Source organism: Perognathus longimembris, chromosome 16 (assembly GCF_023159225.1).
Source record: "Perognathus longimembris pacificus isolate PPM17 chromosome 16, ASM2315922v1, whole genome shotgun sequence".
In the NCBI taxonomy this organism is placed as follows: domain Eukaryota; kingdom Metazoa; phylum Chordata; class Mammalia; order Rodentia; family Heteromyidae; genus Perognathus; species Perognathus longimembris.
In genome coordinates, this window is record NC_063176.1 from 25,296,354 (window position 1) to 25,316,626 (window position 20,273).

Sequence of the window (20,273 nt, forward strand, 5' to 3'; positions counted from 1 at the left end):
ATGACTTGGCTCTGCCTTGTGGTCTCCTTTCTTTGATTACTATTTTTAGATTGGTGGTAACTCCAGAGATCCACTGAGCTGTGTTCTGATAGACTATCAGTCACCACCATCTGGTCAGTCTGAATCTCTCGAGCTATGAGAAAAGTGGTGCTTTGTCCTCCCTTTGCAACCTCATTCTTCTTAAACTAGATAATGGATAAGTGAATTTTGTTAAAGAAAAAAAAAAAAACAGGCCTGCTTTGGGAACCTATTCTAGTGATCTAAAATGCCAAGACACAACCACTGATAATGATCTTAGGAATGTAATTTATTTATATATCAGAGGACTTTATCACTATTTAAAGAGCAGAGCATGGAAGAAGGAGAAAAATATTTTTACACCACAGGTAAAGAAAGCACTTTTTTTTTTTTGGGGGGGGGGCAGTCCTAGGCCGTGAACTCAGGGCCTGAACACTGTCCCTGGCTTCTTTTTTGCTCAAGGCTAGCACTCTGCCACTTGAGCCACAGCGCCACTTCTGGCCATTTTCTGTATATGTGGTGCTGAGGAATCGAACCCAGGGCCTCATGTATACGAGGCAAGCACTCTTGCCACTAGGCCATATTCCCAGCCCCCACTTTTTTTGCTTCTCCAAATCTAAACTCGCAAAAATTATTTGTCCACAGATTCCTTTAAACACAGACCAGGATGACGTGAGACAAGACCATCTGCACAATTCAATTCCGAGTTACTCCCATTTGCTTTTTCCTTTCTTTTAATAGTAGCCTGTAAGTGACTTCTGACATAGAGATATTTCAGTACTTCCTCATAGCGTTTTCCATACAGCTTACTGATGAGTATCTCTAGCCAGTAAACTTTCAGGGAAACAATATTGACAGCTCAGAAGCTACTACAGGAAATACCTTTTGCTCATTAAAACTTTTATTCAGGGGGCTGGGAATATGGTTTGGTGGTAGAGTACTTGCCTTGCATGCATGAAGCCCTGGGCTCGATTCCTCAGCACCACATAAACAGAAAAAGGCAGAAGTGGTGTTGTGGCTCAAGTGGTAGAGCAAAAAGAAGCCAGGGACAGTGCTCAGGCCCTGAGTTCAAGCCCTAAGCCTGGCAAAAAAAGCAACTTTTAGCCTTTCTGTCTCATTCCGGAAGATAGCAGGAATAGCACTTCAGGTGTTCACAGACAGATTGCCTGCCACTTACTTACGTTATGGAAGAGAAATTAGCTCTGTCTTATGCTTATTTAGATTAAACTCACACCGCCAAATAAAAATTCTAACAAAAAGTTTGCATTTAAAAAGAAACTTTTAGGTGGATTGTGTTCTGCTCTAACATCAAATATTATTGTGTTTTTATTGTTTTATTTGTTTGGGTTTTTCTGTTGCTGTTTTGTGCCTGTCCTGGGGCTTGAACTCAGGCACTGTCCCTGTGCTTGTTTGCTCAAGGCTAGCATTCTACCACTTGAGCCATGTCTGGTTTATTGATAATTAATTGTAGATGAGGTAGATGAGGGTTTTTGTTGTTTGTCTTTTGTTTTTGTTGTTGTTGTTGTTGTTGTTGTTTTGGGTTTGGGTTCTGTTTTTTGGGGGGGTTTTTTTGTGTTTTTTTTTTTTGGCTTGGGGACCAACTTACACCTACCCAGACTATAATATCAATTATTTTACTCAGTGAGCTAACTTTAGCATTTCTAATTCTATTGAACTACAAATGGTGGTCACAATGGGTGGTAATCTGAGATGAAGTAAAATCCTAAAACATGCTGTTAGAGTTTTCAGAAGCACTTAGTGCTGAGTACAGTTCAGTGCGATGTCAGTTTCTGAAGACTGATAACCCATGGCAGATGCATGGGTTGATACTTCAGTGAAATCCACCTTCGCTCTGCTGATGGTGATTATTTGTCTTTCAGATATATAAGCTACCAACTCTAACGTGTAAGAAAAATATCTTCTGGAAAGATCGTGTTCTAAAATCATAAAAATTCTTTTAACATTTTTCTTTTTAGTATTGCCAATTTGTTTCCCCAGAATATCTCCTTGGTGAAGAAATTAATGATGTGTTTCTAGACATCTAACCTGAGGTTGTATGGGTTCTCTCTACTCTAGTGAATTTAAGCTTCAGACATTTATTAAATGTCGCCTGTTATTTGACATTTGAAATGTCAAGTTATGCCCTTGGTATGTTATGCCCAGGTCAGAGGTTTCTAGAACACAAGGTTCAATGTGTTCTGGATTAGAAAATTACTTGGTGTTGACAGGAGGAAGAGTGAGAAAAATTTAATATTGTGAAACAATGAAGTATTTGGAAAGATCATGTAAAAATTGCAGTGAGCTTAAATATTAAAAATGTCAAAATGTGGGCTGGGAATGTGGCTTAGTGGTAGAGTGCTTGCCCAGCAAGCATGAAGCCCTGGGTTCGATTCCTCAGCACCACATACACAGAAGAAGCCAGAAGTGGCGCTGTGGCTCAAGTGGTAGAGTAGTAGCCTTGAGCAAAAAGAAGCTAGGGACATTGCTCAGGCCCTGAGTTCAAGCTTCAAGACTGGAAAAAAAAAGTCAAAATATTATTGGAAATCAAATGTCAAAAATAAATTTTCCCCAAGTCTGAAAATACTGTCTAAAGAGTATTGTAATGCCTTTCTTCTGTGTGTGCACTGTGGTAGTCTTAGCTGGTGGTCTTATACATATTTGCATTTTAACATACATACTTTATTGGTCATCTCACACATTGCTTAGGATTTATTTTGTGAATATAGATACATGCAGCATTAAAGTCACTAGCTGTGCTAGCACTGAACAAATTGAACTTTTTTTCCTAGTTCTGTAGCAATATGGTTTTGGTTTTTTAAATTATAATTTTACTGTCAAGTTGATAGTTAATGTTTTTTGGTGGGAGGGTGGTGGTTGTGGGGAGGATAGCACAAGGGGTTTGAAGTCAGGGCCTTGCACTTGCTAGCATGGTGCTATATTTTTTAGCTGGGTCTCTAGCCCTGTTTCTTGTTGATTATTTTTGGGATAGGGTCTTGTTTCCTATTGGGGCACAGGCAAAGCTGAGATTTGCCTTCTTTGGGGCTTCCTGATGTCTCTGGGATCACAGGCTCACGCCATCCCATCCAGTTTCTTTCCGTAGAGATGGATGTCTCATCCATTTTCCATCCTCTCAATCTCAGCCTCCCGAGTAGTCTAAGTTGAGACCAGGTGCATGCCACTGTGCTAACTAGGAATTGAAAAAGACTCAAACTCTTCTGCCTGGACTGGCCAGAACCACGACCCTCCTCAGCCTCCAGTGTCCAGCCAATTTTATGTTCAATTCAAGTTACAGTGTGCTCATCAAACCCTGTAGATTTAAATTAACATCCACTTTCTAAACTATTGGGTCGAATACATGGGAATCCCCTGGCATCAAACCCAATAGATAATGAGTACTTGATAAAATTTAGGTCTCTTTGAACCTTTGTTTTAATTATTAGTCTTATTATTTAAGACAGATGGATACGGAGTGCCAGTTTGTATAAATCTCTCGTTTTTTTCTACATTTTGTTCCATGAACTAAATACTAACTTTAAATAATACTAATGAACATGAATTCTATCATTATGCTATCTTGACACCAATAAAAATATTGTACAAAAATATTTTTCTTAAGAAAATCAATAAAACTGAATTGTAAGTACTATTTCACCTTTCCAAAACTGTAAAAAAATAATTTGTATAAATATATGTGAAATGTTCTCAAATATTTTGAATATACTATGTTCATGAAGAGTTTACATTTTTCAAATGTTTATAAACACTGTTCATTTTAGAAAGTTTACAATTTTTAAATGTTTCTATATATTTTTCATTTGCAATAAAATATGGTTTGGTTATATTTTTGAAGTTTAGTTTATAGACAGTAAATATAGCAGCAAAATAATCTTTTTTGTTTTGAGATTTAAAAAATTCTGTTGATTTTTTTAAAGTAAATTTGTACTGATTAATTTTTCTTTTTCACTTTCCTTCAGATTAAATTTTGTTTCTAGAAACCTCTCCACAAACCATCTTCTATAGAGTAACAGATTTGACACCTGAACAAAAGAAATTATCTCCAATAACTTTATTTTAGGCCTAAAAGAATAATGAATCTCCCTTGAGATTAAATAATGAAATCTCCCTTCAATAACTCTTTTAAAAAATTCACAAATAGATGCTCTCTGCCTATAGTAACATTGGATTAGCTAAAAAGAAGCCAATGTCTTTCTACAAAAATCAGGACTACTTACTTTTGTGGGGGTTTGTGGTTGTTTTGTGTCAGTCCTGGGGCTTGAACTCAGGGCCGGGGCATTGTCCCTGACTTTTGCTCAAAAGTGGTGCTCTACCAATTGAGCCACAGCTCCACTTCTGGCCTTTTGGTAGTTAATTGGAGATAAGAGTCTCACAAACTTTCCTGCTCAGGCTGGCTTGGAACTGTAATCCTTAGATCTCAACCTCCTGAGAAGCTAGGATTACAGGCATCAACCTTGAGTGCCTAACCTACTTTCCTTCTTACATTCCTTATCCAAATCACATACTAAGGGTCCTAACTAATCAGGAAATCAAAAGAGGTTATTACAAGGAGAATCACTCTTCAAGTCACCAGTGTGGATGGGGGGAGTTGGTTCTAAGACCCTTGTGGGTGGCCAAGTCCTTTATATAAAATGACATGACAGAGTATTTGCATATAACCTGTACATGTCCCCCTATGTACTTCCAGAAACTCATACGCACTTCAAAGCATCTCTAGATGATCTGTAATACCAGCTACAATGTACACGTCATTTTCCCTTTTCTGGTTGCAACTCACATTGAACAGCTTACTCCTTCAGTTGTTTCTAATTGTAGAAATGAGTTGTTGGGAGTACAGAAGACATCTTTCTTACCACTATCCCACACCTTTTCCCCCATTGTATCAAAGGAAGCCAATGTGTTCTGTCACTCACGCACTTACTTAGGATCTGAATAAGGTTCAATATCCAAGCTTCTGGACACACTAACTTCTCTGTCCACAGAATGTAGACAAAGGTGAGGAGCCCTGGTGAGACCTGCTGAGCACTGACAGTACCTCCACAGCACAGATAGCATAAACTGCAGTCTTCCAAAGCAGGCTGTGTAGAACAAGCATGCCAGCACCCTGGATGCAGCTTAAAGGAAGCCACTAAGAGGTATGCTTAGGGTGTGATGATTCCTTTTTCTTTTTTCTTTTTTTTTTTCGGTCATGGGGCTTGAACTCTGGGCCTAGCCACTGTCCCTGAACTCTTCAACTCAAGGCTAACACTCTACCACTTGGTCCACAATACTACTTCCAGTTTTCTGGTGGTTGATTGGAGATGAGAGTCTTGTGGCCTTTCCTGCTTGGGATGGCTTTGAACTGCAGTCCTCAGATCTTATCCTCCTGAGTAGCTAAGATTACAGGTGTGAGGCACCCGTGCCCAGTGGTATGATGATTCTTAAATTTTGCTTTAATAAATAAAAACAGCTTTGGTTTAAAACAACCCAACACTTTTTGCAAGCACTGACTGCCAGAGCTATCGTTTCCTCTTCAGTTCTAATTCATGAAAACCTTTTCTCCTTGAGGGAAAAACCAAATTTCTCCATATATGCTAGCAACATAAGAGAAAACTCTGGCCTAGCAGCATGTTCAATTCTGTAGAAACTTTCATGGTAGTAGAGGGGGCAAGGGGACCCCTAGATCAACAGACCAAGCTCTTCCCAGAAGCCGTCACCCCACTGCCATTCCCAGGACCATGAGAGTATGTTCACTGGTTTATGGTGCTTGTCTAGTCCTCAGGTAACAAGGTCTCACACCAACTTTCTCCACACTCTCCAGTCCACAGTAAAGTCTGCCTCATATCCTGCCAGGTGTAGACCTCAACAACTGCTTGATGAGGCAAGATTGGTGGTGGAGGTGAGAATTTCCTGCCATGGTCTGCCTGTCATGATCCAGCCAGTAACTTCTAGGTCCAGCCAGTAAGCCATAGTCAGCTCAACGTAGCCCAAAACCTGTGAACTGCTTTCATTATGCCTTCTACAGGGGCTAATCTATTATAGAAGCCAAACCCAGGGCCCTGATTGATCATGAAGAAAGCTCTAGATCACCCTTAGGATGGCTCTGGGTCATGAAGATGGCTCCGCCTTGTGCCACTTGTGCCTATGAAATGCAGAGAAAGTAAATCAAGGGCAACTCTCCTCACTTGAGTCCAATAAAACAGATTGTTTCTCTAGGCCAGGAATGAGCAGGCTAGCCCTCCAGCTCATAAGGGCTGTCTGTCTTTCAACCATTTTGCCTTTGTCTTTACTACTAAAATTTCATTATATTTCCAAAAGAATTTTAAATGAAATGGTGTTTCAGCAAAAGAGATGGTTGTTCCTTAACTGTGGAATTATGGGAATGATAAGGTATACTAAGACAGACTTGGAACGAATCAGCAAAATAAATTACTAGTCGCTAAAGGCAACAGGGCTTTATTTACTGTGATTATCTCCCTTGAATTTAATTCCTTTGGAGTAATCTTGCTTGCACAGAAAGGAAAAAAAGGGACGCAAAGCTTTCTACTAGTTTTAATCATCTGTTTTAGGATCACAAAGTATAAACTTTTAAGGCACACAGTGATTCTGTTCTTTCAGCAAGCACTAAAACAAAGAGACACTCAGCACAGAGAGGTACTAGATTAAGTTGACCAGGGTCAACGAGAAGACAAAGAGCAGATGTTATCTCATGTGAGAAGCAAACTGGACTAGCCTCAGACTGACTTAAGAAACTGAGTGCAACTCATATTTCCCACAGGAGTCCACTCCTGGGGAGGCACCTGCTGATGGGAGATTAGCCTGCAACAAAAGGAAAAATAAAAAGTGTGGAGAAACTGGTCCAACAAGATCAAGGGCTACACTATTCATTTTGTGGTTCACTGGAGAGTGGCTGGGACCAGAGTGAGAACCCACAATACGAGTACCTGACCTGCTTTCCCCATGTCTGATTCAACAGCATGAAGATTAACTGCATCCATCTGACACTTGTGTGGCTAGTGTGGGTGCAAGGGGACAATTTCATCATCCACCATGAAACTCAGACAACCTGAGATACAAAAGAGATAGCCAAGCCAATACAAGCAGAATTTGCTACCAAGTAGAAAACAAAGCAAGACTTGACTTCAGAGCAAAATATTTGACCTTCTGGCTCTTTCCAAGTTTCATGGAATCCTGCATGTACTATGATAGGGCCTCCTGGTGAGATAGACAGTGTAGAATTGTGCCAGACGTCAAATGAGAAGAGCTACAAGCTCTTGACTTGATTCTGGAGCTTGATTATCCAGCACTGTGTTTCCTCTGTTCTCCTTAGCTTAAATTCATAGGTATTCTAGTGGCTGATATCCAGCTTTTAACCCTTGTCTAGCAGTGAAACTGCATACAGGCTAAAACTAAGACACACAATGACTTAGCCAGGGCAGCCTAGTAAAAAGCTGTTAGTCATCAAACACTCTCTCTCTCCCTCTCTTCTCCCTTTTAATACACTTCAAAAGAAGCCTCAATGCAGACTGGGCATGTGTAAATGTACACCGAGTATTTTATTTACTGCACTAATTTAAGGCCCTTCACTGAAAAGGTTTTGCTTTGCTCTGTTTAATTACTAAGCCCAGGCCCTACCCAGGCAATTAAATAGAACATTTAAAGGTGGCTAGAAGCAAAATTATTTGTTAAAATATCCCCAGATAATTGGAATAAGCAACTAGAATTGAAAACCTTAGTTATCTATTCAAAGACCTAGATCTATTCAAAGACTTCATCTATTGTAACGTACATCCTAATCTCAGAGTTGTTTGTTGTTGTTTTAAGTGATAAAATACAGTATATCCTATGGTTGTGGTTATTCTCAGATAGCCTTTTTTTTTTTGGCCAGTCCTGGGGCTTGGACTCAGCGCCTGAGCACTGTCCCTGGCTTCTTTTTGCTCAAGGCTAGCACTCTGCCACTTGAGCCACAGCGCCACTTCTGGCCCGTTTTCTGTATATGTGGTGCTGGGGACTTGAACCCAGGGCCTCATGTATACAAGGCAAGGACTCTTGCCACTAGGCCATATCCCCAGCCCAGATAGACATTTTTGTTTGTTTGTTTTTTTGTTTTTTTTGGCCAGTCCTCGGGCTTGGACTCAGGGCCTGAGCACTGTCCCTGGCTTGTTTTTGCTCAAGGCTAGCACTCTGCCGCTTGAGCCACAGCGCCACTTCTGGCCATTTTCTGTATATGTGGTGCTGGGGAATTGAACCCAGGGCCTCATGTATATGAGGCAGGCACTCTTGCCACTAGGCCATATCCCCAGCCCCAGATAGACATTTTTTAACAACCTATGAAATAAGATATATGATCTGCTTCCTCTCTCCCTAACAATGGTCCTTACACTTTGCAAAAAAAAAAAAATTCTCTTGAAAAACACAGGCAATTTAGCAGTGCTATTGTTAATACATCTGAAATGTGTATATGACAGTTGAAATAAAATATATTTACCAGGAGTTGCTATGATACAGTATCACAAACTGGTTGGCTTAAGCAACAAAAATTTATTTTTTTATACTTCTGGTGGTTGGAAATCCAAAATCTGTGTTCCAGTATCATTGGGTCCTAACAGAACATTCTTCCAGCTTCTAGATGGCCACTTTCTTGCCTCAACATCTATGGTGGAGGGGGAGAGAGCAAGCTTTTCAGTGTCTATTTTTAATAAGGGCACAAATCTCAGCATGAGGGCTTCTCATGCAGCATCTCATCATTTCTCCTAAAGGCCTTGAAAATAAATAAATAAATAAACAATAACAAAGCCCCTGACAAGCCAAGTACTGGTGCTCACACCTGTAATCCTAGCTACTCAGGTGGCTGAGCTCTGAGGACTGTGGTTCAAAGCCAGCTCAGGCAGGAAACTACACAGGAAAGGCCAGAAGTGGCATTGTGACTCAAGTTGTAGAGCACAAGCCTTGAGTAAAAAAAAAAAAAGCTCAGGGATGGCATCCAGGCCCTGAGTTCAAGCCCCATGACCAAAAATAAACAAATGTTCAATAAAACTTAAGTACTTAAACCATCTCCAGTTTAATTCTTCTTTTCTTTTGGTAATCCTCCAAGGCCTTACACATATTAGGCAAGTACTCTACCACTTGATCCACTTCTCCGGCTCCTTTTCAAGTTGGTTATTTTTGAGATAGAATCTTGATGGATGCCTCGGTCACCCTGGACTGCGATCCTTGTTTGTGTCTCCCTGTCAGTGGGAGGATAAGCCCAAACCACCACACCCAGCCGCTGTGCTCCCTCCATAACCCAGGGCAGCAGGTATACATGGCCACTCCCACTCACGGTTGAGACAGAGCCCTGAATCTTATTCAATCTTAACAACTCTGTGAGATATGGATGGGCATCCTCAGCAATTCTAGAAGGAACCTAGGATCTTTCTACCTTGTCTTCACACGTAAGGTTGTCAGATACAGTAAATACAAGTTCAAGATGCCTAGTTTTCATTTCAGATAAACAATGAATACATGTTTGTGTAAGTATGTCCCATGCAATGTTTCTGGCAAAAAAAATCTTGACTCCATGTTTTAGATTTGTTGACACCTTTGAAGCCTTACCATTTCCTCTATTCCTTCTGCCCAACAGCTGCTCAAGATGTGAAGAAAGCTTAGGTGCTGCCCAGCTGCAAGTTCAAATCACACAATCCTCAAGGTCTTCTTATAACTCCATGGAAGTCTCTGTTCTTGATCCCTCCGACTACTTTTCAGATCTGCTTGAGAATCTTCTTTGCTCTCTTCCCCAAAGCCTCCTTACTTGGCCCACAGGGCTTTTCTTCTGCATATAAAGGATCAATAGTCTCAACAGCTGAACCAAATTTAGGACTAGGACTGGTATGTTTAGTATGGTTTGTTCCCCAAGGGTGCAAGGGGGAAATCTTACTTCATGGTAGGGTGCTGTTGAGAGGTGGTGGGGAGGATTTTAGAGGCTGAACCCAATGGAAGGTGCTAGCATCATTTGGGGACACTGCCCTTGGAAGCAATTAACATAGTTTCATGGGAGCTCAAGGAGTTCTCATGACCGAAGTAATTGGTCTATGGCTTCCTATCACACCATGATGCCATCCTGTATGGTTAGACATAGCCAAAGGGGCCCTCACCAAGGGTTGAGCCAAGAAAAGCACCTGATCTTTGACTTTCAGCCTCCAAGAGTGTGAGCTACATTAATTTTTTTGGAGGGGGAGGTGGAGTAAGGAATTCAGCCTCATGTATATTGTTACAGTGCCCGAGAAAGGATTTATAGACGGATCTATTCATTTCTAGAAGGGGCAATATAGGAAGTGACCACTACATTTACACTAAAATAATTATGTGCTGCTTATCTGAAACTCTGATCTACCCAGCATATCATGCTTTTGTTGTTGTCGTTGTCATTGTTTGTCGGTCATGGGGCTTGAATTCAGGGCCTGGGCACTGTCCTTGAGTCTTGTTGCTCAAGGCTAGTACCCTACCACAGCACCACTTCCAATTATCTGGTGGTTAACTGGAGATAAGAGTATCATGGGGGCTGGGGATATAGCCTAGTGGCAAGAGTGCCTGCCTCGGATACACGAGGCCCTAGGTTCGATTCCCCAGCACAACATATACAGAAAACGGCCAGAAGCGGCGCTGTGGCTCAAGTGGCAGAGTGCTAGCCTTGAGCGGGAAGAAGCCAGGGACAGTGCTCAGGCCCTGAGTCCAAGGCCCAGGACTGGCCAAAAAAAAAAAAAAAAAAAGAGTATCATGGACTTTCCTGCCTGGGCTGGCTTCGAACTGCCATCCTCAGATCTCAGCCTTATGAGTAACTAGGATTACAGATGTGAGCCACTGGCACTCAGCCTATCTCATGTTTTATTTGCAATTGTATCTATGTGCCTTTATTATCATTTTTTTTGGGGGGGGGGCCAGTCCTGGGCCTTGGACTCAGGGCCTGAGCACTGTCCCTGGCTTCTTTTTGCTCAAGGCTAGCACTCTGCCACTTGAGCCACAGCGTCACTTCTGGCCATTTTCTGTATATGTGGTGCTGGGGAATCGAACCCAGGGCTTCATGTATAGCAGGCAAGCACTCTAGCCACTAGGCCATATCCCCAGCCCCCCTTTATTATCATCTTCTTTTCTTTGAAATCATGGGAGCATGGGGTTGGGCTACTACTCAAGATTTCAAAACCAGGTCTAAAGCAGAAAGTGCCACCCACCCCCAACTTTTTTCTTTTGAGTTTTTGGGGTTTTTTGTTTGATTGTTTTTGGAAAAGAAGCCCTCCTTGGACATTTTTCTCTACATATCTCTATAGGGAACTTTTTCATGAGCTTGTACTTGATGAGACAAATTGGAAACATGAAGAATTTCAGCCTTTCATATGGGAAGAATAAAGGTATTTAGCAGATTTTTGAAAGATAAATCCTAGTGTGTTCTAGGAATATCTATATGATTATATAATATATATACATTATATATGATATGTATTCCTATATATAATTTTGTAATATTTATATATATGAAATATCTATTCTGTTCATGCCAGCATTCCTCTCCTGCACCCTGTTAGTTGAATGGGTAGAGGGAGGAATGCAGTCTTGGGAATAATTTGCCTTATCAACCAACACCTGCGTTACTCCCTGCATGCTTGTTAGAAATGCAGATCTAAAATCCTACTCCAGACCCTCTGAGTCTTACGAGTCCCCAGGTGTCTATATGTACATTACAGTTTCAGAAATGGCCTTAAAAATATGTTTCTTGTATTTGGCCACCACTAAATAACCTAGGAAGCCTGAAAACGCCACTACCTGCCTTAAAGATTTCTACTAGCTTATAGTGCAGCTAAGCATCGGGATTGTTTGAAGTTACTCCATATGGTTCTAATAAGCAGTGAGATTTGAAAACAACTCTACTGGAACAATGGCTCCCAACCGTGATATCATGTGGGGTGTTTGATTTTAAAACCACCAATGCCTCTTGGCACTGGTGGCTCACACTTGTAAGCCTAGCTACTCAGGAGGTTGAGATCTGAAAATTGTGGTTCCACGCCAACCTAGAGAGAAAAAAGTCTGAGACTCTTATCTCCAATTAATCACCCCAAAGCCAGAAGTGGAGGTGTGGCTCAAGTGGTAGAGCAAACCTTGAGCAAAAATGGCTCAGGGACAGCTCCCAGGCCCTGAGTTCAAGCCCCAGGACCAGTACCAGAGAGAGAGAGAGAGAGAGAGAGAGAGAGAGAGAGAGAGAGAGAGAGAGAGAGAGAGAGAGAGAGAGAGAGAGAGAGAGAGAGAGAGAGAGAGAGGAGAGGAAGGAACCAAGGAACAAAGGAAGGAAGGAAGGGGCCATGATTTTTACAGCTCCCTGGCATCTCTCCACAAAAGATGAGAGAGAGAGAGAGAGGAAAGGAGGGAGGGAGAGGGGGAGGGAGGGAGGAGGGAGGGAAGAATATAGAGAGAGAAACCAACCACCAACGCCTGGGGTTTCCTCAGAGTAGTTGGATCAGAACTGAAGGGAGGGGCTGAGAAGGTGGAACATGAGCAACAGTATTTTTTTTTTAAGCTCTCCGATCATCCTGGCATGAAAGAACCACCTGCAGGCTTGCATCCTGTGGTGTGCAGGCATAAAAGGGAGAGGGCAGTTAGATGGGTTGGAGGTATGGCTGGGGTAGGAAGGCTGGGTACAGAGAATGGGGAGAAGCAGATAGGCTTTTTTCTCATATTTCTGTGTAGATTCCTGAGGGGCTTCCTTCACAAATAGTCTCTGCCCATGTCTGAAAAGTGACATGCTAAGATAAACAGCTGCAACACAGCCTGATTCTGCAGGAGGGGCAGAGGTGTAGAGTTGTCAGTTTCAGTGTTTGGAGCCGTTCTCAGTGGCCATGTGGCATGAGAAACCCCCAAAGTTCCCATATGTACTCCAGACCTCCAGAAGCAACTCACCTGAGAACCAAAACCCTCATGGCTGCGCACTATCTAAGGGCAAGGTGACTAGCAGCCTCAGGGTAGCAGGGGCTGGAGGAACTGGGTGAGGTACGGTCCTCCAGGGAGAGCTTCTGTGCTTCCTCCAGGCCTGGAGGGACCAGCCTCCACCAGTCACCAACGACAGCAGCAAATGCCAGCAGGGCAAGCCGTGACAAGGCTGATAATGTTGTTGGCAGAAAGCAGGTGACAGGAAACACTGCTCCAACACAAACAGCCTCTCCCTTTTCTTCACCATTTGCAATCTGGCCTACTTTGCCAGATCTAATAGCGACAGAGTGCATGGAAAGGGCTAGGCCAGTTTTGGCACATAGCATCCATTGCAATTGATCTATGCCTGTGCCAAACCAGTTCTTAATCTCACCCCTGGATGAAGCCATCCTGTTGCTTCTATATCCAGATACTACATTGGGCAGAAATACAGGAAGGGCGAGGCAATATCTGAATGACTATACACATGACCTTTGAAACATATTTTAATTACTGCACTGGCTAAAAGTTAAGAAATTATAGTATGTCAAGTTTCCCAACCCTACCCAGCCAGTAGGGACACCTGAGGAAAAGCACAGCAGTTATACACAACACTAAGTAGGTTGCATATCTAAGAGGAGAGTAAGGAAATGTCCATCTTTGTTTAGATATAAGGCTAACCTGTTTCTTCTCTGATTTATCTATATAAAATATGGGTTTATATTTTCCTGTAGATGTATTCTGTTGTTTTTTTAATCAAATGTCAGTCCCTCTCATGCATTTTTCTCTATTTCTAAAAGGAAAGATAAAGAAAATTGTGCATAAGTCAAATTGCTCTTTAAAAAGCAAGGTTGTGCAACGAAAAAGGATTGCTGAGCACTTACGATCATCAGATGGAACTAGACATACCAACAGGAAATGATCCCGTAAAGTCAGAGGCCCGGTGGTAATATAAGGAACACACTGCTCCATCTAAGTGGATTTAACTTATTTTCAGATTTCCCACACATGCAGGTACCAGCTTTTCCTTAAGAGCCTCCTATTAATTTTTAATGTTCTCTAATTATAAGGAAATTATCTATGGCTGTGAGCAAAAGCAACGGGTTCAGTCAGAATCCCAGTAAAGCTGTTTATCTTCCCTGGGAGTTGATTTCCCTTCTTTCGCTTCATTGAGTCAGTCCATGAATGTTTATTTACTCAGCTCTATGGCAGGCTCTGTGCGAGGACCAATGAATACAACAATGGCTGACTAAACAGACAACAATATCTGTCCTCACAAATGATATAGTCATGGTATGCTCAAGGTGAATAACAGATAGCAGACTAAATAAAGTGAAAAAACTGTGTGATTTTTTTGCCAATTGCTAAGAGCCATACAGGAAAAACATTCACAAGAGGGATACATAGGCTGTCTCCCACAGAGGGTGGTTAGAGAAAGCCTCAAGGGAAGGGAGGCATACTTGCAACAACCAGAGATGATAAAGCAGAGCTTTGAGATACCAGAAGAAGCCCTGGCAATAAAGATGCAAAGACCCTGAAGTAAGAAAGGGCAGGGGATGTTTCAGGGGCAGCAAGTAAGGCCAGGGGCAGTATGAATGAACAGGAGAGGGGCAGGAAATGACACGGTAAAGTCACAGACCCAGCTACATAGGGAACACACTACTCCCATCCAGATTCAACTGTATTTTTCACTTTCCCATACATGCAGGTACCAGCTCTTCCTTAAGAGATTCCTGTTGATTTGTAATGCTCTCTAATAAGGAAACTATCCCAGATGACTTCCAAACACTAAAATGTTGGAGGAAACAGAACCCAGCCCTCCCTGTTTCCCAATTATCCTTTCACTTTATTTCCAAGTTTCAGGGACTTTTTCTGACCACTTGCTCTATGTAAAGGACTAAATGATTTTTGTTCTTAAATTTTAGTTGTTGGTACCAAGGCTTGAGCTCAGAGCATTAAACTCTTACTCAACTGACCAGCTCTAGCTCTCCTTCTTAAGCCACATCTCCAGCTTTAGTTTCCCAATCATGTTGGGGCTAATTTGCACTGAAGAAACATGACTTACAGATGTACAGCAACTGTAAGGAAAATATCCAGAAATCAAGAGAGCAGGTCAACCTGTTAAGCCCATAAGTTTGACATCTGTGGATTTAATCAATCATGGCTCAGAACCATTCAAACAATAAAAATAGTGTTTCTTTATTAAACATGTACAGGTATTTTGCTCTAGTCATTGTCCTGTATATATTGTCATCTTATTAGGTATTGTAAGTTTCTTCATATTATGTACTATATATGTTGTATTACATGTTTTTAGGGACATCAGAGGATGTGTGTAGGTTATATGCAAATTCTGTGCCATTTTTTTTATATTTTTTTAAGTTTTTATTATAAAACTGATGTACAGAGAGGTTACAGTGTCATACATTAGGCACTGGATACATTTCTTGTACTGTTTGTTACCTTGTCCCTCATACCCCCCTCCCCCCTCCCTCTGTGCCATTTTATATGAGTCTTGAGTATTTCCAGAGGTCCTGGAACTATGCCCTAGAAGATTCCAATAAAAGAGTGTGATTACAAACAGGAGAGTATAAGATATTTGTTACTTCCCCTCTCTGGCCCTCTCAACAGTTTTCAGCTCCTGTTTTTAAGATAATATGTGTTACGTCCTCTCCCTGAGGGCTCCATGTAGATGCCCCCACCTCATTAAGTCTCCACCCAGTTACCTGGGTAACCTGCAGACCTGGAGGCAGTTACCTCCCCTTTCCCTGAGGTCACATCCTAATCCACCTGGCCACACCCCTTGCCCCTGCCCTACATATAAGGCAGGGCTGAGTGTGGGTCTCTCTCTCTCTCTCTCTCTCTCTCTCTCTCTCTCTCTCTCTCTCTTCTCTTCTTCTCTTCTTCTCTTCTTCTTCTTCCTCTCTCCCTCCCTCCCTCCCTCCCTCCCTCCCTCCCTCTCTCTCTCTCTCTCTCTCTCTCTCTCTCTCCTCTCCCTCCCTCCCTCTCTTCTCTCCGGCCATGGATCATCTTGGCCACAGGCCAGCAGTTGGGTAATAAACTTTCTCTCCTGCCTGAATACTGCGTGGCATTCTCCTTTACTGGCTACCTACTTTAAAAACCTAACAATATGGTTTTCCTGATGAGCAGATTCCATTCCTGGCTCTTAAGCGAACAACATGATCAATGCTAAGCCAAACAAAGTATTCCATGGCCCTGGCTACAGAGATTTGGTCCAGGAGGGCATGTGGATCTGATGCAGTCAAAGAGCACCAGGCCTCCAGTGGGAACATTGGGACACGGGTGTTCCCTCCCTCCGTGTGGGACAGTGTGTCAAAGGAAGATCTACTTTTCTTCTGGGAGTGGTGAAAGAGGAAGAAGCCCAAGGAACATCCAGAGATACATCTACCCACTCTTTCTGCTGCCAAACTCAAGGTCACTTGAATGATACTTATCACACCTTGGATCCCACTTGAGAGGACACCACACAAGTAGAAGAGACACCCACACCAGAATTGAGGATAACAGGGCATGGGGAAGCATATGGTATTAATATGCAATTGGTGAATCAGACTGCAGATTGTCCAAACCATCTTCATGGGTTTGCTTTTAAGCTGACAATAAGCAAGTGGCCTTATAGAAGTCATTCCAGATTTAACAATCCTGCTTCACTCAGAAGGGGTGTGTGTGTGTGTGTGTGTGTGTGTGGTGTGTGTGTGTGTGTGTGTGTGTGTGTGTGTGTGTGGTGTTTGGTAGTATAACTTGAACTCACAGCCTCATGCTCTTGCTCAGTCTGTTTGCTCATGGCTGGCACTGTACAATTTGAGCCATGCCTTTTGTCCCATTCTGAGGTTCTTAATCTTTTCTATGCTTCAGAGCCTTTTGGAAATATGTTGAAGTCATGATACTCCCTCTCAAAATAATGTTTACAAAACTAAAACAGAAGTTATCAAAAGACTTTTTAGGATATATGTTTTCTTTTGTAACATGTCTTTTTACTATGTTAAGTGACAAGATCTAGTAGCAGTTCTAAAACCTATTGTGACTTTGAAATGGTAACGAAAATAAATTCCATCTCCAGAACTTCCACATGACACAAAAAGAATATTATTTTGTAGTTTGGCAACCACAGAAACTGCTTATATAAACTACAAGAATTTTTTTCAGTGTTTTCCAACTATATTTCAAAATTAAAAGAAATATAAATGTTTAGTTAGAAGTCAGTAAAATAAAGATGTATTTTTTCCCATCCATGCTCATAGACCTTCAGATACCCAGGTCAAAAACCTCCATGAGTCATTTGGCAATTTTTAGCAACCTATTTGGTTATCTGCCCTTGCAGAAGGGAGCTACTGCACCTTGTAGGTAAGGCTGAGAATATTGCTCCTCTCACAACAAAGAATCATCTAGCCCAACACTGCAAAAACTGAGAAATGCTGAGCTAGAGGAAGAACCCTTGGGGACAGAGCAATTAGAGCCAGATTGAAGTGGATTCTCCAAAGAGAAGACCCACGGCCAACCACACACCCCATCCTTAAAATGCCTGAAAAGCTTATCAGCTCACCACCACATCAGGAATGCTGGTGTCCACAAGTTGCTTTCATGGTAACACAATCCAAGGCAGACACAAGGAAAAAGCACATGTACCATACAAGCAACTAACAGATAGGAAGTCATTTTGCCGGAGTTGGCTTTTCATGGGAACTTCACCAGGGGATAAGGAAGTTTCTCTTCTCAGTCCATAAACAAGGAGACAAGATTGGAGTGCTAGAGGTCTGAGCTCCTTAGTGGAAACACCACACTTCCCAGGATAAAACTGAGATCCAAGAGTACAATGAGGACAGTGGTGAGGCTGGCACTCATAAGTGAACTAGAGAACCTGACTTCCCCGGGACTGACAGCTAGCGCCAGCATGACAGGTGCTAATGCACACTCCTCTCTAACCCAGCGGTGGTCAGGCTCCCCTGAGCCCTCTTCTTCACTGGCCATCCTTCACCTGCATTTACCAAGAATCCTGCTAAATAAATAAGTTTAGTGAGATTTTCCCCCACTCTGTATATCTAGTCTAATTTCTCACACCCTCTATATCAAAAGCTGTCCCTGACTTTGAGTGGAATCCCTTTAAGCCAGCTGACCATGATTACCATCCTTAATCCCTGATTTTCTGTTGGACCTCAGCTATCTTTGCTGTATTTAGTTGAGTTTTTCTCCTCTATTACAATAATCTGGACTCCTTTTGGAGTGGCCTCCAACAAAGTCTTCCTTACCAGTTCAACAGATGTCCAAAGAATTTTTCTTTAGCAGTCAAGACTATGCAGTCCTAAAAAATGGAAAGATGGTGCCAGCATGTGTAGAGAGACTGAGGGTGATGGGACCTAGCCACACCGAGAGCAGGGCTAGGCTCCTGGTGGCTGAGCTGTCAGTGAAGTGGCTTCCTGCTAGAAGACTTTCCGTGCCTGACAGAAACAAAGGGTCAAGGGCGGCTGCATCCCAAAAGGAAATAGCATCAGAACACACAAGCCCCAGGATAATTCTCCATTCACCTCTAATTGTCATATCTAATGCCCAACCTGTAAGTAGCCCAGGTGCCAGTGCCTCATGCCTGTAATCCCAGCTACTCAGGAGGCTAAGATCTTAGGATCACCAGACTGAGCAAGTAAATCTGTGAGATTCTTATCTCCAATAACCTACCCCCAAAAAGCCAGAAGTGGAAGCTCAGGAATGGCATCTTGAGTTCAAGCCCCAGGACTGGTGAAGAAAGAAAGGAAGGAAAGAAGGCAGGCAGGAAGAAAGGAAGGAAGGAAGGAAGGAAGGAAGGAAGGAAGGAAGGAAGGAAGGAAGGAAGGAAGGAAGGAAGGAAGGAAGGAAGGAAGGAAGGAAGATTTTTCAGCTCGCTGGGGAGTAGGTCATAGCATCTCTCCACAAAAGGCATTTCTCACAAACAGTAGAAGGGACTCAACACTAGATTATGTTTGATTCAGAAAAAGTATTATATTTATTACACTGGGTGCTGAGGAGCAAATCTAGCTGTACCTAAGTATATATCTCTGCATTTTGAGGCTCTCTAGTTAATGTCCAATTTCCTCTCTGTGAAAGAAGCAGAATTCTTTTGATGGGGCTAAGGGAAATGTTTCAATGAATTACAACCTCTTCTGCATCTCATACTATTTATGTTTGAATTTTTTTCCAACCAGTGTCACCCAAATGTGAACTCCTTCAATCAGTTATGCAAGCTGCTGAGAAATTTAGGGACAATAAGCCAGATGTGAGTTGAGGTTCTTTCTATCCTTGAAAATCTAGTTAGATGAACTTGCCATTGCTTCTACCTCATCCTCAATGTTGCTACACTGGATAATATATCTGGACTGATGTATATCAGAAATCTTGACCAAGCTTTAGGGTGTGTGTGTGTGTGTGTGTGTGTGTGTGTGTGTGTGTGTGTGTGTGTGTGTAGATTAGATCCTGGGGCTTGAACTCAGGGCCTGGGCCTTGTCCCTGATATTGTCTGCTCAAGGCTAGCCCTCTACCACTTTGAACCATGCCTTCCTTTCCAGTTTTCTGGTGGTTAATTGAAGATAAGAGTCTCACAGACCTTCCTACCCTGGCTAACTTTCAACTACGATCCTCAGATCTCAGCCTTCTGAAAAGCTAAGATTACAGGCATGAACCAGCTGCACCCAGCTATTAGGGAATTTGCATGTTCTTAATTGTTCTTAATTTTTGTTATTTTATTGGCAGTCAAGCCTAGGGACTGTGTAGGTTATCCCTGTGCTATATCCCCAGCCCTGTGTGCTTTATTAAGACTAATTGCAAAGCCAACTCCAATCTAGAAGTTGTATGACTACCTATTAAAAGAAAAAAAATATTTTCTTAAGCTGGACACCATGTGGGAGTCAAGAGTTAGCATAGTAGGCCTACAATCTTTTTCATCTGAGACCCGGTCTACCTGGGAAGGTTTTAGCTCTGCTTTCTCATAGTACCAATCCTCTCAAAATAACCTGAGTAAATGTAAATTTAGAATGTGAGAAAACATGCCAAACACATTTGTACATTGGGAAGCCTTCAATCTGTTGGACAATATGAGGGCTTGGAGATGCATAAACTGTAAGATTTTTCTGACTGATATAAAACAAAGGAGATTCTTTACATCAAGGTGCACCCTTCATAGCATGGTCTCATCACCATCAATCATGCACAAATCTTCAGCTGAGTGAGGAAGAAGTCAGGCCATTTTATGCCCATAGTAAGTGGACAGGCCTCAACAGAGACTAGGCAAGTTTCCATGGAGAGAGAAGGCTGTGCATGCTCTACATCTTTTTACAAAGCTA